Source organism: Pomacea canaliculata, linkage group LG5, assembly GCF_003073045.1.
Source record: "Pomacea canaliculata isolate SZHN2017 linkage group LG5, ASM307304v1, whole genome shotgun sequence".
NCBI lineage: Eukaryota > Metazoa > Mollusca > Gastropoda > Architaenioglossa > Ampullariidae > Pomacea > Pomacea canaliculata.
Genome location: NC_037594.1, coordinates 1,898,740 through 1,924,460, shown reverse-complemented (window position 1 = coordinate 1,924,460; position 25,721 = coordinate 1,898,740). Strand labels below are relative to the sequence as shown.

Here is a 25,721-nt window from a genome sequence, read left to right as displayed (position 1 = left end):
AGGTTCAGATGCAGACAGATGGGCATGTCTTTGGGAAATATCAAGTACAATTTTTTAAATGTTTGTATGAGCTGTAAATAAATGTAGTTCAAATGTTAATCAAAAGATATTGTATGCATAGTAGGATGGAAGACAGCACACACATACACGCACACAAGGAGGGTGGAGGCTGGCAGGGTCGCTGGCCGAGTGACAGCTCGGTGATGGAGGAAGAAAGCGGGAAGAGAGCGAAGTGAGCGGCCGTGCAGTGTTGTCTGGGATCGAGCCCAGCAAATGGCGAAAAATGAACCTGTTACACATGTTTTTAGATGACAGAATTATCTTAAAACTGTGTTAATTATATAGTCTCACATGTGTGGTGTGTCCTCACATATAAAGAAATATTTAGAAAGTGTTGCACCCAATTTAATATTGTTAACTGGTATTAGGAGCAGAGCAAAATTAACGACCCGGATAGAGCAATCTTTTTTCTTTTGGGGGGGGGGGGGGGTAATTTTTTAAAAAAAAATAAGAGATCCGATAGTGTGCTATTAAATTGTAGCTGTGGCAACACAAGTGTAGTTGCATTGTGACCGTTTCTGTGTTACTTGCATTATCCCTTTTTTTAAATTTATATTTAAAGATTATTATTAACAGCGCACACATAACTTTCATAGCTAGAGACTTGAAATGGGAATAAATATATCTGTTGCAGAACTTGCTGAATGGAGCGCACAAGGGCTGGCAGCTCAAAAGGCCAGCCAATACGGACTAAATCTCCAAACCAACTCATTTTTGACTGAAGTGAAAATTGGGGGCTTTAAGGAAGCAAACCAGATTGGTGTTTTTCTCCAAAATATGAACATTGAAGGTAAGTACTAAGATCAATACACACATCTCTCAGGTGTCATGTCTGCCAAAAGCATAAAACAATTAAGACTCAGGCTCCTGCGATGATACCAATCAAAGTCACAGAACCACTGGAGCTTGTGGAGATGGATTATATAGGTAACTGCATGGCACAATATAGAAACATACATAACATATATCAACACCATACTCTTGATGCAAGATATGCACATGCTGTAGTTTTACTTGCATCCTCAGTGCTTTGTTGTCATTCCCCACCTTCCTTCCCTTGCTGACCACAGTAACAAATGTTAACAAGTTCCTCGTACTGTGACAGTTAGAACTGAAGGTAACAAAACTGGCAACAGCATTCAGCACTTGACAAATTTACCATCCAAGTAAAAACTGGTCTGCACGAACACTCAGATTAAAAGTAATGTAATACCTTCCTTGACACCCTTGTTTACAGCAGTCACCCCAAGTGTATGTTTCTAAGACTACTTTCTTCCTATTTTTTGCAGGTCCTTTAAAGCGCACAAAAGCGGGGAACAGATATATACTGACAATGATTGATCATTTCACAAAGTATGTTGAGCTGTATCCAATGCCATCAAAACTGCCATATAAAGTGTGACAAAAAATAATGTCATTTGTAAGAAGGTAAGTTCCAGGACATTCTGACATTTTTTTACCAGTTAAAAAAAAATTTGAATATGAACAGCAGTACACATAACTTTGCAAGTAATTTTTTTTTAAATATAGAGATCTGATAGTGTTTATTTTTGCCGTTCTCAGCAATTTTTCTTTCCTTTCACTTTTGTTGTTTTTCTTTTTTTCTTTCTCATTTGTGTGTTATTGTGGATATTCACTGAATTTTGATATTTCACTGTCAACATACATATGTGCATATACTATGGATTTATTTAAAATTCAGTATATCCTCCTGTGAATTCCTCTGGAGAATATACAAAGATTTTGTGTTATGCTTTCAGCAGGAATTTTGGTATGGTGCGAACCGGGTGGGATAAAATTCGCGAGGAACTAATAAATAAGTACATTCCCCCTGTTGGATCACCACCTTGCCGCGGTCGGGGGGCTTGCGTGTCTCGATGACCCTAAGAGCTATGCCGACAGGAGCATCAGCTCCTAGCAGGGTCACCCAAGTCGGACAGGTCGAAGGGCAGAGACCAGACAAAGAGTGGTCCATGAGTGCTGAAGTCGGAGGTGGTGGGCCGCAAGGCGCACTCTGAAATAACCACACCACCACGCAACACAGCCTATGCCACTTGGAGAAAGTAATGACGGAAATGGTGCTCGCCCTGTGGGGATCCGCCAGGCGGGTGCAGTGCCGGGCTCCGTAGATGTGGCCACAGTCGGAGACCCTGCACAAAAAGCTATACGGGCCAGTGGAGACTCTACGGAAGACCACCAATTTCATGTCAAGAGCTGGTCTCCAAGTGTGATAAAAGAGGCGAACGAAAAAAAAAAAAAAAAAAAGTACATTTACCCCCCTGTATGCACCTTCTTTTATGTGCAAACTATGTCGAAGAGGTGCGGCCATAGGCACCAATACGATGCAGTTTTCTGTGCAGAGCACTATGCTACCTATCATCAAAGCTATGCTCCATTTCACTGTCCAGATATTTGGAATGTAAGTCCCAAAATCATTTAAGTATACTGTATAGTTTTGTATGAGCTTTCCTAACACTTGATTTGATACTCTTACTACTTGTATGTGCATGTATGTGCTATATGCTCATTTAATATGTAGGTTAACAGGGTCATTACTGTGTGCCATACACACCAGCAATGCCAACATTGGTGTGAGAGGACCACACACAGTGTAACTGCTGCCAAAGTACAAGAGCAGTGACTGTTATAGGAATGCAAGGTTGTTGATCGAGTAAATACGATCTCATTACATAATTTTTTTTTTAAATAAACATTTATTCTCCATTATCAAATTACATGACAAAATCATCCGAATCATATTCCTTGAAATATAACATACATACATAACAATATCACAAACATTAAATCGTGCCAGACATTTTTGTCGCCGACAATTTATGAGTCATTTCAATATACTATTCCTCATATAATATTCTTCATTTACCCATTAATCATATAGCATATTCTATGTTTAAGCTATTCACTCCATTGCACTATACCATATATAACAATATAAAAGACATATAAGGTAGTGTATGTAAACTTGTATAAAAGTCTAGCCACTGCTTAAGTTTTGGTCAACAAGTTGAATATAAGGTAGCCAACAACTTTTTCTTCTTTCATTTCCAGACGTGCATTAAAAATTTCTATGTTACAGTATCTGAATGAATGGTTTCAACCGAGGTATGTTTTTTTTTTAATCTGCAAGCGTATATGTATGATTTAGCAAGCAGTAAGATTAAATCCACTGGTTCACAAACTTGTTTGTGAACTAGTGCCTGCGTAGAATCCTCAGAATTCACTGGCCAGAGAAAATACGCAACACCGACCTGTGGCAGAGAACAAAACAGCAGCCTATGGAGGAAGAAATCCTGCGGAGACGATGGGGTTGGCTAGGGCACACCCTACAAAAGCAAGCGCCCAACCTAACGAGACAGTCACTGACATGGAACCCTCAGGGAAAGAGAAAGCGAGGATGGCCGAGAAACACCTGGAGATGGGACCTCGCCACCTACACCAAGCTTACCCGACTCGGTAGCCCAGGACAGGTGGTGTTGGAGGACTGTCGTCTATGGCCTATGCACCAGGAGGGGCGAAGGGCCTAACTAAGATTAAATCCAGTACATCATCTGTCTTAAAGTTATTGCTGCAACCAAATAAAACCAGATGTTCGCTTAAAATCATCCTTGTCATAATCCCACATTTGTTTGACACATACTTTTGAAAGTTTTGCCAGAAATCTTGAACACATTTCCAAAAAATATGTTGAATGTTTTCTTTTTCACATCTACAATAGTCACAAAAATCATCCTTCTCTAGACCCATATTAAATAAAGCTATTTTTGTCCCCAGTATTCTGTGCAGGACTCTGATTTGGAGCCATTTTAATTTAATCTCTTTAATCTTAGCTACTTTCCTGAATATAATATGCCAATCAACATTTCTATTTAGTCTTGTATCCCATTTTGAGCAACAGTTAGGGACATATATAAGTTACCATTTTATCATAATACAGTCTTGCATTTTATCATAATACAGCCTTGCACCTTTCTGTACAGATTAAATTACACTAAGTTTTATTTGTGTCATAGGCAAACGGTGATGGTTCAGTTGCATTCTCTCTGTCTTGATGCATATATTCCTTTATGGCATCTATGCAACCATTTAGAGAGCAAAATTAATGTTTACATCATATATCCATTTAACATCTCGACATGATAGAAAATTTCCTCTTTAATCTAGCAAATGTTTAATTAAATATATCCCTTTGTCTACCCAACTTCTATACAGAAATGGTTTATTCCCAATTCTAATTTTATTGTTAAAAAGATAGGCTCTGATATAATCTCTTCAATATGTTTACACACAACACTTTCTCCAAATATCTCATACGCTTTCAAAACATCCATCCAGAAACTATTTACGGTAACAAAAGAGCCAACTGCTGAGCCAAGTTTGTCTAAGTAATTTAGCATTTTATGTGAGGACATAATAATAATTTTCCAACTATGACTGGTTTTCTTTATGTTCCGCAACCATGATAGTTTTAAGGCATTCATATAAGTTCTAACATCAGGTATGTCCATCCCCCCATTATATACTTTTTTAATGGACACTTTTCTGCTAATTTTATCCTTTTTTCCACCCCACACAAACTGAAATATAGATTTCTGAATGTTGTTAACAATATGATCTGGAGGGTTTGGCAGCAACAGCCACAAGTGTGTTAACTTTGACAAGATTAAGGACTTGAGTATTGCTACTCTTCCTAATGGGGTTAACTGTCTTTTCAGCCAAATCTTGTACAATGTTCTAATTTCGGCTAGCTTACTATCATAATTTAACTTTATACATTCTTTAAGATTATTAGTAAACCAAATACCAAGAATTTTGAACTTTTCTGGGTTCCACTATAAGTGGGGAAAGTACTTAGTTGATGATCTCATTACATTATTGGCCAATTGCAAAAATAATGTTAACTTTGCAAGCATGTAGCACAAAGAAACTGGGTTATAAATGTTGTCGAGCTATAAGCCGGGTAACGCCAAGAGCGACCATCGCCCCTATTTAGTACTGTCTTTAGTACTAGCTCCGGCCCTGTTTACATGTTCAAGGTAAAAGAGTGACCAGATACGCCCATAGGAAGGAAGAAATAAGGCAGGAGGCGAAGTAAGCCTCAGTTATCATGGGGAATGTGCGGTCCTTGGTGAACAAAATGGATGAACTGTTTGCAGGCGCCTCGTATGACAGAACATTTCGACAGTGCAGTTTGCTTTGCTTCAGTGAAACACGGCTTACTGATAATGATTCTAACTCGGCGATGGAACTGGAGAATTTTTTGTTTGTCAGACTGGATAGAGACCCTCGTTCTACTGGAAAGAGGAAGGGAGGCAGTGTGTGCGTGTATGTCAACTAACAGTGGTGTCATCCTAATCATGTATCGGTCAAGGAGAGAGTTTGTGTACCTGACGTTGAGATGCTGTGTGTAGGCCTGCGGCCTTACTATCTGCCGCGTGAATACAGCCACGTGATTCTTTGTGTTGTTTACATCCATCCGGCGGCCATCGAAAAGACGGCGTCAGAAACTGTGGCCGGGGTGATATCCAGTCAGCAGTTAAAGTTGCCTGACGCGCTGTTCTTGATAACTGGGGATTTTAATCATTGTAATTTGAAGAAAACCTTGCCTACTTTTTATCAGTATGTTGATTGTCCCACTCGCATGGGTAAAATCTTAGACTTGTTTTATTGTAATGCTAAAGAGGCGTACTGTTGTTATAGTTTGCCTCCTCTTGGTAAATCCGACCATTGTCTGATACATTTGTTGCCGAAATACATACCGCTTGTCAAACGACAACCTCCTGCTGTAAAATTTGTACAGTTCTGGAAGCCTGAGGCGTGTATGGAATGTACTGACTGGGATGTGTTTGTTGACTCTTGTGGAACACTAGATGAGCTCACTGTGACAGTAACTGATTATATAAATTTTTGTGTTGACACTGTCATTCCAGTCAAAGAGGTCACACAATATGCAAATAGTAAGCCATGGATTAATTAAAGGATCAGGGAACTGCTAGGGAGGAAAAGATCTGCCTTTGCTAGGGGAGAAAGAGATGAGTTAAGAGCTGTACAAAGAGACTTGAAACAGGTGATTAGGGAAGGAAAAGAAAAGTTAGGCAGAGACTGGAGAAAAACTTGGTGGAAAACAATACTAAGGAAGTGTGGCGGGGGATGCAGAAAATAGTTGTGTATGTCAGTTATTATAATGGACGGTTACGTGGATCCTGTGCGCAATGGCGATCTATTGCATTCAGTCATCTAGCATTCGCCCACACACACCTAATTGCAACAGATTCAATAATGAAGTTTCAATACTACTGACAAGAATATAATTAACAAAGAGTGCATATATATCATTGTCCACAGTTTCGTCAGTCAAAGTTCACGCTTTCCTAATGATTCCATTGTCCACAGTTTCGTCAGTTCGTCGCACACGAAGCTTTGTCCCTGCTTAACCACTCTAATCAATGGAATGACACTAAACACCTCAAAAAAAGACAATAAGTAGAAATACATTTTTCTACAGTTATTTTGCATCTGTAATGAATATGCCTGTTTCTTGTCTATTTGTCAGTGTCTTCCAATGAAAAGGACAACTACATAATCATATAATTTCAACTGTATCAATAACAGTAAGTTTTTCTGTGTTCCCTCTGTCCAGTAGTCAGGCAAGGGTAATTTTGTTTACCTGCAGTCAAGTTATAACCATAAGTTCTTTTTTATTTTGTTTGTGTGCACTTAAAACTATATTTTTTCTTTCTTATCAGCTTACTATGTTTCATTTTGTGCTTGGCATTTGACCTGTTCAGGTATTTATAGAGAAGGGAGTAACTGACACATCATCACACATGCAGTAATGCAAACTGCTATCTTGTGCAGGTCAGCTTCTAAACCCTCAGAAGAGTCAGCTGATAGCAGTGCTGAACTAAGTGTGTACGTAGATTTTTTCCCTTTTATAGTATTTACTATATGCTACTGCAACTGTAATACTGCATGTACAGTTTTTAGCTACTATCCACATACACTAGCTGCCAAGGTAAAAAAGCTGGCGAGACCATCTGAAAAAAAGCAGCCAATACAAAGAAATGTTGGCATCAGCTGATATCAGCAAGCGAAAGCTGGTGCTAGAACAAATAAGAGCAGTGGCTGCAGAAAGAAGCTTTAGTTTGATGTGGCTAGCAGAAGCTTGTGAGTAAACAGCTTATGTTCTCAATGGTTTTTCAAGGATGCAAACATGATTGCTCAGGCTTGAAAAAAGTACTCATATTAATTTAAAATCTTTATTAACAAAACCCACTATAATCTATTTTTGTCACTGCTGTTATCCAGAAGTTAGTAATGAATGATGAGGCATAGAGACTTAATGGATGTGATCGCAAGAAGACAAGCGCAGTTGCGAGCAGACACAGCAAACGATCGAAGACTATGCTCACCAGCTACAACTTAGCTACTGTTGAAGGGCTAGAAAGCCTTCCTGCAACGCTTCAGTTTGCATACGTTGCTGAGAGAGGAAGCTGGGTGTATAGTGTGATTCCAGAAGTATCAACAGTCAAAAGACAACACTCCAGTCTGCAGATGTTGCTGACGGAGGAAGTTGGGTGTATGGTGTGGTTCCACAAACATCAGCATTAAAAAGAAAAGTTATTCAGCTGTCTGATCTCACGATCAGGAGGTGAAGTCGGAGGTGGTGGGCCGCAAGGCGCACTCCGAAACAACCACATCACCACGCAACACTGCCAATATGATACTTGGAGACAGAATTGACTGGTGATCATGAGATCAGTGCCTCGTGGAGAAAAATCCAAGCTTCGAATTCTGCTGGCATTATCTGTGATGATCACCAGCAGGTGTGGATGATTGTAAATATGTGTGAGATGACCAAATCTCTAAACGATTTATCGTGTCCGGAATGCAATGAGAAGCGGCTTTCCTACCATATTTGTGAAGGTGAGAATTCAGGCTTCTGTTCAAAGTTTGCTTTGAAGTGCGAAAACTGTCCTTATGAACGTTTAGGTAACTCAGCCCCGCATATCAAAGAGAGTGAATGCACAAAATTGCCCTTTGAAGTGAACCATCAAATGACACTTTTTAGTCACGAAACGGGAGGAAGCCATGCTACATTGCAAACCTTCTGCACTGTTATGGGCATACCAGGCTTGGCCCTGTCGAATTTCAGAATCATGACAAAAAAGTGATAGGTAAGTGGTTTTTCATGCTTTTGTGCAATCTGTTAATGATTTCTCAGATTCGGTACCAGATTAAACAACATATTTTATATTTTTACTCTATATTTTTTGTAAGAGTTTTACTTTATATTTCTTTTGTAAGACATGAAGGTTAGTATGGAGATTGGGTATGACATTTTCATTAGAACTGTGCAGATATAATGGGATAAGCAATATAAAGAATAATCTCCACGATGTTTAAGATGGAATAATTATTTTTACTGCGGACATCTTTAGTAAAAGCATGCTTCTATCCATTTAGCTGCAAAAGTTAGTTCAGGATTTGCTTCGCTTGAACGCTCTGCGGCTGTGATTCGTGAAGCCTATGCTGAAACTGATGAAGATCTCAGGGAAGCACTTAGGAAAGGAGAAAACCATGTCAGCAACATTAGTGTATCCTTTGATGGAACATGGCATGAGAGGATATACCTCTCTTACTGGTGTTGGTATATGTATAGATATTTTAACAGGTCTTGTTGATTTTTGTGTTTTGTCAAAATATTGTCATGCGTGTAAAATCGCAGAGGTAAGAGGGCTACCAGCAGCTGAACTAGCTGCATGGAAAGAAGATCATGCCCCAGATTGCTGTAAGAATCATTCTCTTTCAAGCAAGGCTATGGAGTCAGAGGCAGCCAAAAGTTTGTGAGGAAGATCTGTGAATAGATTTGGTTTTAGATATATGGAGATGCTTTCTGATGGTGACTCCTCAGCATATAAGGCAGTTTGTGATCTAAACCCATACGCTGATTATGAACAAAAAGTAGATAAGCTAGATTGCCTTAATCACGCTCATAAGAGACTGGGGACGGCTTTGCTAAAACTGGCTAAGGAAGAAAGAAGCAAAAAAAGTGCACAGAAGTGCAAAAATATTACCAAAAAAAAAACTGTTTATTTTTTTTGGCTACAGCCAAGTTACTGCTGAAGGTGCCAGGCTTCTGTTGCTGTGTGCTTAGAACAAGCGGAAAGTTGCCAAAGAGTCCGAAAAGTCAGAGCTAGCGAGAAGGCAGTACAAGTCGAATCAGCGTTTCAGAGCGTCGCGCGACTGTGCTGCACCATCACCTGTTTCAATGACGACAACCCACCGACGGGGAAGGGCCGTCGCGGTATTCGTTAACCCGAGCAGAGAGTTGAAGATAGTAACGTCCTTGTGCACCGCACTGTTATGTCCGGGGGACGTCTGACACAGTGCAAACACATGAGCTATCGGGGATGCCGAAGAACTTCCATGAGAAACGGTGTACAGAAAGTAAGACTTTCTTTTAACATATTCAAGAAAGATGGAGGTTTCGAGCCCTCATTATTCTCCACCTCCTTCTATGGGGTGTTGATGTAGTACTATTGATTGCTGAGAGTCTGGAAACACATGAGAAGGAAAGTATGTATCCTTCAGGTATTGAATGTTTGTAGCAGCGAATAAACATTGTTTAAACTCAAGTGACAGTTGATTATGTGGAGCTGTACCAGCAACAAATAGCACATGTGGTGGATTTATTTTGACCTTGAACGTGCTTTAACTGGTTTTAGTAGCCACTGTTCTGTGTAACTCAGAAAATATTGTATTTGTTTTGCTTGTGTAGCAGTAATTTGCACGCACTGAACTCTGAAGTGATTATTGCCTTGCTACAGTTTATTGTATTTGAAAAATTTCACTTGACACATCTACATCACGACTGTGACAACAATTTAACAGCCATGAATTTCCAGACTTCTGGCACCATTTTAATGCATCATTTGTGAATTTCTATGGACAAGAACAATGTGTGTGCATTTCTTCTTGGTTTTGAAACATCAAACTGTGCTTCCTAAAAGTCTAACTTCTTGTTAGAAAACATAACCTGTGTGAACATGTGCCTGAAAAAACTTTTAAAAAACTTCACTTCATATACCCGATTCTGTATGGATTACAATAAAAGTGAGTTTTCAAGCAAGTTTCAGGTAAGATTGTTCCTTTTTTACACATTTTGATCTATCATTATCAGTTTGAATTATTCTTCTACCTCTTTTAGTTATTTTCTTATGATTTTTTTGAAAAACGTTAAAAATCATGCGTACCAGTGTGTAAAACTGCCTCTAGCTCTTCCGTCTTCAAAGAGTGGAGCTCGACAAAAGAAGACCCATGGTCGGCCAGCTGTCTGGACGTTTCACGTCGGACCTGGCTGTGTTTAAGTCCTTTCACAAAGCGTGTCGCAAGGTGTGTACTGGATATGGCGTCACTCAGCAGGCAATTTGCTTTCGCCTGTAAATTCCTTTGGGTCGCAGCATATTCGATGACCGCCTCCTCACTCTGCTGTCGGCGGTTATAAAAACTGGCAACAATGTCTATAACATCTCTCCGCTCACGGTATGCCTCTCTCAAAATATCCAAAATCTTTTCTGGCGTGTCTATCATGTCATGAGGGAACAACAGAACTTATTTTTGACGTCATAATTTATGACATCATACCTCCAGCCCATCACACATTTACTCATTCTTGTTAAGTCAGTTTCTAAAAATGAGTCACCTACATCAAAGATTCATCAAATGAAGACAGCAACTACAAGAAGAGGAAAATACAAGAGGCTAATGGCTGGCAACAAGTCCGAGCAGATCTATTCAGGTCAGGATTGAAGGATTCAGTCCTGCATCAAAAAATTTTTCATTCTGTTGCTGTACAGATACATTGGAGATAGTCTGGTGTCCTGATTGTGGACCTGAAAGTGTATATTGTAAAAGATGTGATGAAAATATCCACCAGGTAGTAAAGTATCACCAATCATACACTTGTGATCGCTTCAGTAAGGGACAGTCCTTAGGACAGCCTGTTAGCAGTTGGCAAGAAGCCATTTTTTGTAATTTTTGTCGTTTTGTTTACGCGGGTCTGTCTGTGTGTACAGTTCTGACAAAGAGGGCCGTAGGACTGGTCTTAATTTTGTATGTTAGACGTTCCCATCCCTGTCTTGTACGTTTGTTATAAATTTGCAATACCAATTGTCCGTGTGGGGACTTGGTACTTTTTTTTAAGTTCAGCATTTTATGAATGTGTCAAGTACACTAGTATTAATTTCTGTTACCACCTCTAGGTAATTAATTACTTTGTTGTCTGAATTAATTTTTTACAAATTTTGTCATTTTTGTATTCTTTGATAACTGAACCATGGAATTACCAGATATTGCACAGGGCCAAAAGCTAGACCATGAAGGCAGCACCCTAGAGAATTATGTACAGAGTTGTTTAGAATGTTTAGTATCTGGATGTAAGGAATTGGTGAATCGTGAACTTAACTGATAGTCGTATGACCAGTGAAATTGTGAACTTTGGCTTGTAAGGAGAAAAAAGAACCAGGAAGTTAAGTTTTAAGATTAGATCGGAATGATACTTGTAACTATTCCTTTATGTATTTTATATGTATGCATTTTTTGGTTTAATTATTTTCTTTTGATGCATACGAAAGTTTCTATATTTAAGGAATGTGTTGTAATTAAGTGTGTGGGTGCATGCTAGAAAATTTAACCATTGCGGGCAGGACCCACATTGCAGTTATGCTGCGTGTGCTACACCGTCGACTCACAGCTGCCGCAGAATCGATCCTAGCGGAGGAACAAGCCAGATTTCGGGCCGGCTGCAGTACAATTGAGCAAATCTTTAGCCTCAGTCATGGTGGTGAAGCACATGCAGCATGGAATTCCAATATACCAAAACTTTGTGGATTTCAAGAAGGCTTTTGACCGGGTCTGGCACAAGGGACTGTGGGACACCCTTCGATCATTCCAGGTGGACAAGGGTCTGATCCGGACTATCATAGGCCTCTATGATGGATCTACGAGTTCCGTTCGGTTGCACAACAAAGTGGGGGAGCCCTTCCCCATGACCGTAGGCGTCCGCCAGGGATGCCCTCTTTCCTCGGTGTTGTTCAACATCTATCTAGAAAAGGTGATGCGCAACGCATTGGAAGGCCATGAACCCTCAGTGTCAATAGGAGGGAGACCGATTAGCAACCTACGCTTTGCTGATGATATAGCCCTAATTGCAGGCAGCAGCGAGGAATTGCAGGACCTTACCAATCGCGTCAACACATGCGCAAATCAGTACGGGATGCACGTCAACACGGAGAAGAGTAAAATCCTGGTAAACGCCATCAGTCCAGCAGAGGCCGACATAAAACTGAACGGGAAAACTCTAGAGCAGGTTCAGACCTTCAAATACTTGGGCTCCATCATGTCGGAGGACGGGTCGAGTGTGAACGATGTTCATGCCAGGTTGCAGGCCGCGACCGCGGCGATGACAAAATATGGAATAGTGGAAGGATCTCGTTCACTACGAAATTTCGAATTTACAAGTCTATGGTCATCCCGGTCCTAACGTACGGCTGCGAGACCTGGATGCTGCTGTCAGAGCAGGAAAAGATGATAGCAGCGTTCGAGATGAAGTGCTATAGGAGATTGCTCCATATCTCCTATAGGGAAGAGAAAACGAACAAGTTCGTACGAGACCTAGTCCAAAGTCTGGTGGGGCACCAAGAACCACTACTCTCTACTGTCAAACGCCACAAGTTGCGATGGTTCGGCCATGTCACTCGGCATGACGGCATACCAAAGATAGCAATGCAGGGTAGCGTTAGGGGCAAGAGGCGAGTAGGGAAACAGAAGAAGCTTTGGCTTACAAATGTGCTGGAATGGACAGAGAATCCATTGGGAGACCTGAACTCCCGGGCGACCGATCAAATGCAGTATTGAAAATTCGTTAACCGACGTCTGAGGATCATGGAGTACCGAGGAGACCAAAGAGCGGCATCGCAGCGCTCACAGAAATGAGGAAGTAACTATGACGGGTCTCTTGGTGTTTCCTTGAACGGGTAGAAGGTGACTTTATCACAACCAAAGAACAAAGGAAGCATGAATTGGAACTACCAATTCCTTTACATATCCCCAAGCCAGTGATGGATTTCACTCGAGAAGAGCGAGTGCGACTTCAGCAGGAGAACCCAACATTGATTACGTGCCGAGCAGCAGCCCGTCAAGGGAGCGAAGAAGACGGCATAGAAAGGTGCTTTCATTTTCAGAAGGGAATGCTGATTCGGTCCTTCCGCGCCAAATTAGAGTTGGTTGAACAAGTGGTGGTGCCACTAAGTGTATCGGTGTTATGTGCTGCTCACGATGGTCTTTTGGCAGGACATGCAGGCGTCCGTGCCACACTGTAACGTATGCTCACTAATTGTTGGTAGCCGGGAGTAAAAAGCGACACCCGGAAGTACTGCCAAACATGTGATTTATGCCATAAAACTAGCACACGGGAGAAGTCGACCGGTACCACTTGTACATGTACTAGTCATAGAGGAACCATTCAAAAGAGTAGCTATTGATATCATGGGCCCTTTTCATCCACCATCCAATGAGGGCCAAAAGCATGTATTAAGCAAAATAGACATATAAAGCATTGTTTAATGCCTCTATAAAAGTTAGTAAGCTATTTTTATCCTTTGCTGAACAATTCTGTAACTTCAAATATTATAACTGTTACGAAATTGAGTATTTTTAGTTTGACGGGGCCTTGGCGGAAGTGGCGATGTCAAGGTCAGGGTGGACTACGACTTAATTTTTTATATATATTTTTTTAATATTTTTTTTTATTTTGTATTTTTAGCATTTTAGAAGGGATCTATAAAAAGCTGGGGTAGACCTAGGTGGTCGTTATTCGATTTTCTGAGTTTAGTAGTACTCTGTGTGAGTTTTAATAGTACTCTGTGTGAGTTGAAAGTAAGAGGATGTAAGTAGCCTGTGTGGCAGTCCACTGATTACGTGGTTATAACGTTGAGTTGTTGAACATTGAAATAATACTGAGAAATATTACAGTGTGAGCCGCTGTATACGTGTTCTATCTTCTGTTCAACGGATGACTGAAGTGACTTTGTACAGGAAAGTGTGACACCGCAGATTTTCAGATCTTTAAACGAGCCAAGTTACCGCTACAGTCGTAACAATAACCTTAAGAGAAATGCCTCTGGAGTTCATAATAAGTTGCAAAGGTAGATCTATACTAGTTCATGATGGATATGAATTCTGACTCAAGAAGAAAACATGAACTGGAGATGTACGAAGCAGTAATCACTCAAGTGTCCGGGAACGTTAGTGACAGCTGAAAATGAAATAATCAAGTAGTTATCTACTCACAATCATGAGTGCAACAGAGAGAAGGCGATGGCAAAGAATGCAGTGGGACAAAGATAGCCGCCACAGTTTGTTGGATTCAAGTTAGCAGACGGGATTTTCTTCAATAGTTTGTGTACGTAGGAAGAGGTGAAAAGTTTGCAATGAGGTACGTATTTGTCTTATTTGTACACATCATTGATTTTTTTATTTGGGTTCCATTTTCTTTAAACGTTTTTGTCTGTGCGAGGCCGCCGGTGAAGGCATGTGACCTTGGCTGATTTGCGGTATTGACGTCAGATTCGTTGCACAACTTCCCACAAGATCAGTGGACTCGTGTGTTCACTGACGAGTCAGCTGAACAAGCCGTGAAGAATGGTGGCGCCGGAATCTACATCCGGTACCCAGGAGGAAGAGAAGACCGCCTTTCCCTTGCAACCGGCCTCTACTCCACCAACTTCAAGGCTGAAGCAGTTGCCATTCAGACCGGTGCCACCCACGTTGAGAACAGCCCAGACACCTCCAACAACGTCGTCTTCTTTATAGATGCACTGTCTGTTCTGCAGGCCTTACAGACTGCCAGAGACAAGGAATTGAATGACTTGACCACTGCTCTCTCCTCCTACAGTGGATTCCCTCCCATTGTGGTGTATTTGGCAACGAAGCCGCAGACACTCTTGCCAAGGAAGGATCCACAAAAGAGCAGCAAGACAGGTCCACCACCTTCAGTGAAATCAAAACCATCATCAAGGCCAAACAGCACCCATGTTTCAACCGGAACGACCCATACTACCTGCTTACAAGAGCTGAGCAGGTTATTATTTTCAGGCTGAGGACAGGCCACAACCGTCTCAATCACCACCTATACACCAAGCTCCGGATCGGCCAGACAGGCCAGTGCCCGTGCCAGACAGGCAGCCAGACAACAGCACATCTACTGCAAGAATGCCCCATGCACGAAGACCTCAGGCAACGCATCTGAACTGATGAGACGCCAGGAGGACCTGCGGCGCACAGCATCATTTGTGCAGGAGGCAGGCGTGTCCATTTAGAGTGATCGAGAAGAAGAAGACGCGTCATTTCATTTTTGTTTTTGCATCTAGAGGATTCTATGAAACAGGCGAGCGGATGCTCGATGTTTTTTTGTTCAACTGTGGTGTACTGTTGATATCAGCGACAGTATTTCAAGAGTTCGAAGTGCTAAGCTGCAGTAGGCCTGTGTGGCTGCCAGCTTATGATGTTATCGGCGTTGTGCAGTTGAAGTATCGCCACAACGCATAGCGTGTGTTATTAGTTGAAGTAACAGCGTGTGTCGCTGTTGTTAGTTACCGGCAGGAGTCGCCGAGTGTATATTACAGTGAGAACGGATGTACATAGTGTAAATAAAGGGTTTTCCAGTTCACACATTACGACTGGAGTAACTCTGTTACTGGAGAGATTGACAACGCAGATTCTGGACGTTAATGAGTCAAGTTACAGATGGACGGGAGATAGGGAATAGAATCGTGAACCAAATCTTTTCTCTCCCCTGTCATCCTTCATTCATTTTTTTCTGGTGTTCCAAACGTAACTGTAGTATCAGTGGTATATATTGTGCTATTAAATTGTAGCTGTGGCAACACAAGTATAGTTGCAATGTGACCGTTTCTGTGTTGCATTGCATTATCCCTTTTTAAAAATTAATATTTAAAGATTATTAACAGCGCTTTAGCACACATAACTTTCATAGCTAGAGACTTGAAAGGACTAACTGCATGTCACAAGGTAACGGGCTAATACGGAGCTGTGCCGGAGGTTAAACATTAAAAAAAGTGCGTCTTCTGCATACCACCCGCAAACTAATGGTCTTGTGGAACGTATGAATAAAACAGTCAAGACCTGTTGTTCGAAAATGGTGGAACAGCACAATTGCGACTGGGATGAAGTAGTGAAAGATGTTTCTGTTACCACTAGATGTGTAACCGAGTGGTAAGGTAGTCAAACAGTGACCACAACAGTCCAACACTCAACCAAAAGGCAGGAACTGTCAGCGGGTGTGCGAACCTTTATTACACATGCTTGCACAATGGCCACGGCTGCTCCACATCGCCAGAGGCGCTAAGTCAGGCTGTCGCCTACTGTCACATGTCTGCGCTCTCTCTGATCATCTATTCTTCCCATTTCGGTAAACTGGGCGATCCTTGCAATCGCATGCATCAGCACTTTTCTCACATGCGTCCGCATCAGCACTTACTCCAAAACCTAACAAGCGCCGGCCCTCTACAGATGTCAAAAACAAACATCTACCAAGTATTCGCCATTCTTTCTGATGTTTGGGCGCCAGCCTAGATATTCGATGTGAGTTTCTCTTCCCCCTTTTTTTGTAATTTGATTAATTATCCTTGTTATTAACCATTAGTTATGAACCATTTATGCAATTTAACAACAAGTAGTGCATGAAATGGAATATGCTGGATAACAAGCTTAAGTTAGCTATGTAACTGTCTATTGCAAATGGAGGAAGCAGACAAAGACACAGGTGTGGTATTAATCCCCAGTGGCGAGGAAGAGCCAAAAGATGATGAAGAACCATTATTGGACACGATATCTGCAGACCACGATGACCCCGAAATGAGGAAGAGGCAGTACCCAACTATTTACCAAGAAATTGCTTTTAGCTGCAGCATGTAACCAGGAGCGAGTGAAATACTGTTCTGAAAGGAATGAGCTGACAAATATAGTTTTTCCACAGGTCATGGAAAACCAGGACCATGCGAGCAAGAAACTGAGGAAGGCCTATAAAAAGCGGATTTCAAAAGACATAAAAACCTTTGACTTGAAGGTTGGGGATCTTGTTGTAAGACAAAATGTCAGAAACAAAGGAAGATGTGGTGATGCTTTGGACAAACCTTGGATTGGCCCTTTCAGGTATCACTGCTATTTAGGCACAAACTACATATTTGTATAAGTCTTTATGCATACATACCTGGAAATAAAAGTGGTTGGCTACAGCTAAAAAAATTTTAGAGCACTGTTTCGGTTCTTGGCAGCTAACAGGTACTTTTGTAATTGTTTCATTTATGGATTTTCTTTTACTGCTAGCAAGAATGATTTAGCAGTTCTTTTTCCAATCTTTAAAGTTTTGGGCTATTATTGTATTTCTGTGACAGGATCCTGGACATAAACACACACAACAGAGTACAACTGGCCAAGGAGGGAGGCAATGGAGAGCTGTTACGAGCGCGGGTACCATATGACCAACTTTAGACCTATCTGGGAGGTCTCATAACGACTCACGTCAGTAAGGAAAAAGTTGAGCAAGTACCGGTGGCTGCTCAGAATTCTGCACAGCACAGCGCACATCGATACTGCACATGGGAGTAGGTAATGTAGATAATTATAATGATGATTTTATTGCAGCGGAGACAAACCCAAGAAAGCAGCGTGGAACATATAACTCCTTGGACAAGAGGACTGCAAAGAGGGTAACACAATGTACCCCCAGAGGTAGTGAGAAAGACAAAATGATTTAAGATATTAAATGGTTCCAATAATGATACAGTTTTTGTTTCAGATAACCTGAGGAAACTTGAAGAGCAAGGAACACTTGCCTTGTGCCACAACTCGGGAGAACACTGGGATGGATTTACTGTTTATGGCAGCTAATCTCACCCTTACTGATGTCACTAATGGAGACTCTGGTTTAGATAGTAAGAGAGGAAAGACACGAAAGTCTGTGCCAACACACGATGACGATGTTTTTTCCAGGACGATTGGGCCTAAGCAGCACCACTGCCAATAGTTCCTGCTATGAGACAAACACAGAGCATTGCCGAAATAAAGAGGACACTCGACACGAAGAGAGAACTTACGGATCTCCATATCGACCATTTCTCAGCTCTTTTGAAGGAGCAGTTTCCTCCAGTTGATGGCCTACAAATGCTGGCTGTCTTTCAATCGGAAGAATGCCAGCGTGTGGGAACGCCAAGAAGAAAATTTGTGCAGGTTTTAAACGTAGATAACCACTAAGTTATGGTGAGTAACATTCATTGCTTTGAACCAGGTGAGATAAGGGTTGATGATTTTTTTTTAACACAGTGAGAGAGGAGTGTAAGGAAAAATTAGTAAAGCAGTTAGGCTGGCTTCTATTTACAGATGCCTAGTACATTACAATTAAATTTGTTAATGTAAAGAAACAGCAGGGGTCTGTAACGTGGGTTGTTTGCTCTTGCATTTGCCCATATTTCCTGTGCAACCTTGGCCTAGAAAGGAACTGGTAAGGAACTGCAGGAGGAAGTGTTCTGCATCTGCAGACAACCCAACAATGCAGAGAAGGCAATGATTGCACGTGATTCATGCACCAAATGGCTTCATTGCCAATGCATGTAGATAACAGAAAGTAAGGTGCCCAAGCGCTTGTTATGTAATATTTGTAAGAGCTAGTAATGCCGGTGCATGTTTGGTTCAGTGGTTTGTGAGTATGGCTTATTTTCTTTTTTCGTTTTAAAACACTTTCACAGCGTGTAGGACACCGGTGGGATTCAAACGGCTTCTTTAGGCTTGCGCGTCACCCAACCGTGATGGATGCATTGTTATATTTTTTAAAGACATGTACAACTCGTAATTTACGAGAAAAAATGCATAATTCAGCTAGAATAATCATATCTGAACAAAATTATCTCCCTTTCACGTGAAAGGAAGTGCGTTTACGAGAATTCCCGGAAATTTCCCATACTGCCCGTTCTTTTTCGTTCGGAAACATGGCGAGATGGTACATGTTGCGCGAGGCCTGCGATATGGTATTCGACAGTTCTAAAGATGAAATGGAGGTGGGAGGTAATGACAGTGACACAGGATTATTCTATCCATGCAGGATTCAGGTAGAAATATTTTTGTTTAATTTTGTTCTCTTATTATCATTTAAAAAATTTTTCTATCTCTTTGTTTAATGATTTTTTGAAAGTGGTGGATTTCCATGCGCACCATGTGACCCAGCCTATTTTATCTACCTCTTAATATGCAAAAGGTAAATTAAAATTACATTGTTTTATTTCACGTGTAAAGTGCAAAGCACAATTGATATATTAATGACTGACAATGATGATGCATGAGGGCTTACACTGCGAAAGTATTGCAACTTATAACTGCCATGCTATTAAGTTTCTAAGTGTTACAGGCGCATTTTCTGTCAATGGTGGGCATAGTGCACATTCAGATGGAATAAGACTATTCACTCACCACATGATGGACCACCAAGGATGTGATGGCAGTCTCGATTATTTGAAAATAAAGGTACTAACAATAACTGAAGGATTTATACAGTACACAATCAATTCCAATGGGGGTGTGCTCTATGCAGTGGAGACAGAAAAAAAACTGAAAATGGACAGTAAAGGAGCAACATTATGAATATCAGTATCGATGCCGTGACAAAAGACATTGGCATATCTTTCCGTATAAGCAATAATGAAACTATGAAAATAGTGAGCAAGCAGCAAGAAGTGAAAGAGATTAGTAGACACACAATTGTGGACTGTCATTGAGAGAAAAGTACACCTAATCCTCACATGGACTGGATATAACCCACATTGCAAGGCCACCATAAAGACCAAAATATATGCAAGCAGTCATACCCTAACACACCCAGAGTACTTCAAAGTACAAACTTTGAGAAGATCTGACAGATCACATGGCCAAACAGAATTGTGTCCAATTCTAACCCTGCCCATGGGACATATTTGGTTCCTCTTTGCGGATTCTGTACTTGCTTTTGTTTATCATTGGTGCGCTGTTGTTTATTCTTTATTAGTTGATGTGTTATTCCTTTGATTTCCTGTCCCTTGTATGTTATCCATGTCTCTTACATGGACATTAGTATATCATGGTTTGTGTTTAATGCCGTACCAGTAACTAGGGCTGTAACACAGCAACAAAAGGTAATCTTAGCATAACAACAAACCTGCACTAGTTCTAAAATCTCCTTATGAGGAGCCAGAAGTGCTTGCTTCAGTTTGTTGCTTTCTGTTGGTGAAGTCCACACGATGCTGATACAGGCTCCAATCTGGAGCTGTTGTCAGTCGGAAGCAATTGGAAAGCACCTGTATTTCGCTGCCTTGTGTGCCTCTCTTATTTAGTCTCACGCGATCAGTTCTGTAGTATCTTGCGGCGGATTTCGTACATCTCGTTGTCTAGTCGATGGCACGCTGGCATGACACCGGGCTTCCCGCTCGACGGGATCCTAGGCCCGCACCCGCGCACAGTCCTCCTCCGCGCAACAGGCGTGCATGCCATCATGTTTTTGTTTTGTTTTTGTTTTTTTTTAAAGCGTTTACAGCGCTCTTTTTTTTTTTTTTTTTTTTAAGTAAAGAAATTGCTTAGTTACGATAGCTTAGGGATTTCTGAACACAATTACTTCCCTTGAGTCAATTTCCCAGAGTAACCTTTCTTTTCCCCTTGAAAAAAAATGGCGAGATGATATACGAGAAATGTGCGGCTAGTTCCTCGGATTTTTAGAATTCTGGCATCATTTGTGAATTTCTATGGACAAGAACAATGTGTGTGCATTTCTTTTAGTTTTCAAAGATCAAAATGTGTTCCTATAAACCTCTGGAGTGATATAACCTTAACATTTAAAAAGTAAATGCGAGAAAAAAACAAGATGTAAAAGAGTGGGTCAAGTATAAAAAGGAGTGGTGAAACCCAAAAAGGCCACCAACAAGTCAAGAGCAAACAATTATCAATTCTTAAATTTGATGGTAAAGTTCTATCCCCCTTAAAAATGTAAAGATTGCTGTTAATGGGACGGACCTGAACAAAGAAAACAGAATTTTCTTTAAGAAACTACGAACGGATAGGCTGGAGCTCAGGACAAACAATGATAACATGTACCACACTAAAACTTCCCCACACCTTGATTAGATGAGATGTACTGAACCTTACAAGAACGCAGCAAGATGAAAGGAATGAGCAAGAAAAGAACAACTTTCAGAAGAAGTTAATTTAAAGCAAGAGGAAAAAATACTACAAAATTAAATTTTCCAATTAACTAGTATCTAAAAAAACAATGCCTCCTCTCAATAAGTTATCTTTATGTATCACATTGTGGCCCCATGCTCCACTGGGGGCGAATAGAAGCAAGAAGACCATTTCACAATGGAGGAAAAAACAAAAAAAAAAAAACAAAAAAAAAACCGAACACAGTAATGAGTACAACTGCCGTGGGAGGATAAAAATGCCATGGACCCTTAATATCTTACATATCAAAGACAAGTCATGGACATCAGCATTTTTGTACCCTAGCTATTTCTGCAGCTGCGAATACAAATTCACTCCTTCTTGCTGTGATGTTTCTTTCACAAAAATGCTTAAGCACAAGTCAAAATATAACTTAACTTATGCAGATATACTAAGTATTGTACATATCGCTTAGCGACTTTTTAAAATTGAAGGTGAATCCTAATACACCACAGAATCATGAATAAATGTTAAATGTGTTGGCACATAGTATAACATAACATAGTAGCACATATGCACTTATTTTCTCTTTTGTCAGCCAATGCACAGCTAGTAACTTTTCATTTCAACTATTACAGATGACAATACTTCACCTAAATCTGTTGTAACATAAAAGGCCAGCATTCACTGAAGTGCAGTGTGCACAAAAAATGTTCACTCATTTAGCTGTGCACCTGATAACTAAAAAGAGGTCCACATTGATCTATGAGGATGTCTGTACTACAAGATATTTGCATGATTTGTTAATTCATTTGAAATAAGTTAAGTTACCTGTGTCAGCAGCTTAACAAGAATCTTTTTTTAAACGCTGGTAGAATCCTCTCTGTACATCAGCCCAAAAGGAAACCTTTCTCTACACTGTGCAGTTCAGCTTTTGATGAGGTAAGACATTTTCCTTGGAGCAGCTTTTCCATACTGACGATGAATCAATCCATTTCTCATCACGAGCCCAGGTGTTGATCAGTTCATTCTGTGTAAGAAAAAAATCATGAAAAGATTGTACTTCTTATCACGAAGCTCAACTCAAAGTGAATGAAAGTGGCACAAAGTATGATGCATCAATACTTACATCTATTAACCTACAGTAGTAAAGACACCATTCTAAAGAGCATTTTTAAGATTTGCAAGAAATATAGATTTTTAGATTTTTGTATTCATGTACTTAATTCAAATAAGAGAAGGTAACAGAATGGAGAGAGAGAGAGAGGGGGGGTTTCTGTCATTAAAGTACGTTAGGAGGCAGAAATTACAAACAAACAAAAAAAAAAAAAACAATACAAATGAAGTGCCTAAAAGCAAAATATTTCATTAAAATAATCACTTGACTTCATATATGATATCCTATTTTTGGTTGCTAAAGTACAAATCTATATCAAATTGAGTAATTTGCTGCCATTTCGGTTGTTTTTTTTTTAATTATTCATGAACAGGTTGATAGGTTTTGTGAAACATTCTTGTTCACATTATAGCATATGAACATAGCTGTTAAGAAGTTCACTGCTGAAGAAGCAAATTATACAGAAAAAATTTAGAAACGACAAGCCATTGTCCACCTTTCATGCTATTTTGACCACAATGAACATGCTGCACAAAAACTATAGACCAGGAATGAGCAATCTCTATACTTCCAAAGGCTATTTTGCATATGCACAACACACCAATAAACCCAAAAAGTTTTACCAGCAAATGTTCTTCCACTTGCTCATCCTTTGAAAAGCCATAACAGGGCAATGTTCGACATTAGGAATCCTGATCTGCACACTGGGGTAAACAACAATGTTGATTACTTATTTGTTATCAGAGTAGACATCGTCAAAGAAAACTACACGTATCGACAACCTACATCAAACTGGAAGTGGGCTACCATCACCTTGGGGTGAAAGCCTCATGCACACACAATTCTCAAAAGCCAGCAATATAAGCCAATGCAGCCAGTAAGAAGCATACAAATCTGGCCCATCATGTACTTGTACACGTCCTGTCTAGTAATGGCAGTTCCTTGCTTGAATGTTTAAAATGTTAATTGTTGCCATTTACGTAATACAAATTTATATTGCCACGAAGTTCACTGGTTTAGGGAGTCACCCCAGCAGTTGCCTTGGCCGAGGCAGTAATAAAATTTCACAGAGAGCATACAGCCCCACTCTGCTATAAAAGGTTGCCTTAATTTATGAAGACTCAGGTTTCATGTGCTTTTGAAATGTACTGTACTCAAATTGAGTTAAATTTGCAAAGGTACACAGTGCATGTTTTAAAATTAAGATCTACAAGAGTAATGATATAATAATAAGTTGTAAGTTAATTACCTTGAAAATCAAAAAGCTGGGTTTGAATTTTTCATGTAAGGCCCTTAGTCCACTGAGGCACAAAGGAAAACAAGCAGAAAAAAATTGCCCGGTGCAGCTATTTCCTTTCATGTTAATACTTTATTGCCTGTAACAAAATACCCTATATTTCAGAATCAGCATAATATACGAAAATATTTGGTTTTATTTGTTTTGATCAGTCCTAGAGCACTAAATCTCAGCAACACTGCCAACTCGAAATGGAATGGGCAAATAATGCCACCAAAAGTGATGGAAAAAAGGTGTATCTTTTAGCTATTCATCTAAATCTTAGTTCATACCCAAGAACACAACATGTACATTTAGCAGATTTTTTTTTTTGGTAGGAGGTAATCACAATTACTTTAACTTTCTAACTCGTGCATGAAAAACTGCCCACCAGAGGCTCTTCATGCCAGAAGCCATCACCATCCTAAGTAAAAGGCACAAGGACTTGTATGGCTGCCATACTACCTGGCATCCTGTTTAGGAAGTTTCACATGTATGTGAGAGAATGTGTTGGTGTGCATGAATGATGTCTCGTATGGGATTGTATGTCTGGCCATTATGTTGTGTACATATGCTCATAGTATGCTTATATAATAGGGTTATATTATACATATGCTCATATTATGTGGTTGCTGTTGGGCTTATGGTCAAAAGAAAAATTTGACTTCTTTGGACAGCCAATTAAGTTTGATTTGAATTAATCTAAACAGAAAAGCTTTTTCATGAAGCCTAAAATGTTATTTTAATTTTTTTAAAAACCAGCGTTGTAGTCTAGAGGAGGTGTTGCAAGACTCCACTTTGAAGCGAGCTATGGGAAAAAAATGTACTGAACCTTACAAGAAAAAAATACTACAAAATTAAATTCAACAGGGGAGAGACAAATGAAACTTTTAGGTTCAAATTATTACAGATGCAAAGAGATCTGGACAGTGTACTATTTTCGTTTGATATCCCTACGCGAGTGGGTTTTTGAACGTCTACTAATGGGTAACTACACGTCAAATTTAAATAAAAATAACATGAAACAGCTCAACATATACAACTCACGCTTTTTTTAGTGGTTTTGATGAAAAAAAAACACACGAAAATGTCTGCTAATCCATTCAGCAACGCTAGAATATCCATAGTTTCTACGCATAAGTACACCTCGCTTCTAAGTCGAGTCTTGCCACAGAGGTGCAGGGATATTTTGTTAGTGTAAAATATATATATTTATTGTATCAAAGTCAAATCTGCTCATTTTTGTTTAATTACAACCATAAGGATGGTATATTTTAAACGATATAACTTTTTCCCCCTTCATGTTGCTTTTAAATGCTGCCAAGATTATGAGCACGTGGCATGAATGGAAAGCAAACACGTGTCATATGTCGAGTAGCTGTTTTATTAGTGGTTACTGTCAAAAAAGAAATTACTTGCTCTAACAAGTTTTCAACCACTTATTTTCATAGTCCTCAATTACTTCCCTTAATTAATGTTTAATTAATTTATTGTTGAGGGCTAAATGGAAGAAAAGCATTTTCTTGCTTATTTTACCTCTCGTTAATAAAAATCGTCATTGTCTCGAGTTCATAATATACTGGTATGAATTTGTACTTTGAGGTAAATTCCTAAATAAAAAAATCAACAAAGTACTAATTTATTGTATATATATATTACCTGGCAGATTAACAATGACAGAAAACTCACCTCAAATACAATGCGTAGTAAATTGAAAATGGCTGCCCACGACCCCACTGACTGCAGAAGTCATTGCCGCCACGTGACTATATCAGACCGCCTGCTTATGGTCGTAAGCAAAGACGAAAGAGAGTAATATAACACAGATTGTCCGCTGCATTTTGGACATTTTGAATTAATATAAAACGTTCCTAGGCCCTGCACAGGTTCAGCCACCGAAGACGAGCGCAAGCGAAATGAGCTTCTCGCCGCCGTCAAGCGTTTCAAAACTACCGCGAAACGCGATTGGCTCAGACACTTCCATGAAGT

General features: G+C 40.0%; 1 long non-coding RNA gene across 1 annotated transcript; it reads right to left on the bottom strand.

Moving 5' to 3' along the window:
- Positions 1–15,641: 15,641 nt before the first annotated feature.
- On the bottom strand, positions 15,642–25,681 carry LOC112563523. Its single transcript, XR_003099073.1, has 4 exons — positions 25,422–25,681; positions 23,706–23,832; positions 23,080–23,160; positions 15,642–22,369 (listed from the first exon to the last, which is right to left on the bottom strand). It is a non-coding gene; the product is annotated as an uncharacterized LOC112563523 (long non-coding RNA).
- Positions 25,682–25,721: the final 40 nt, after the last annotated feature.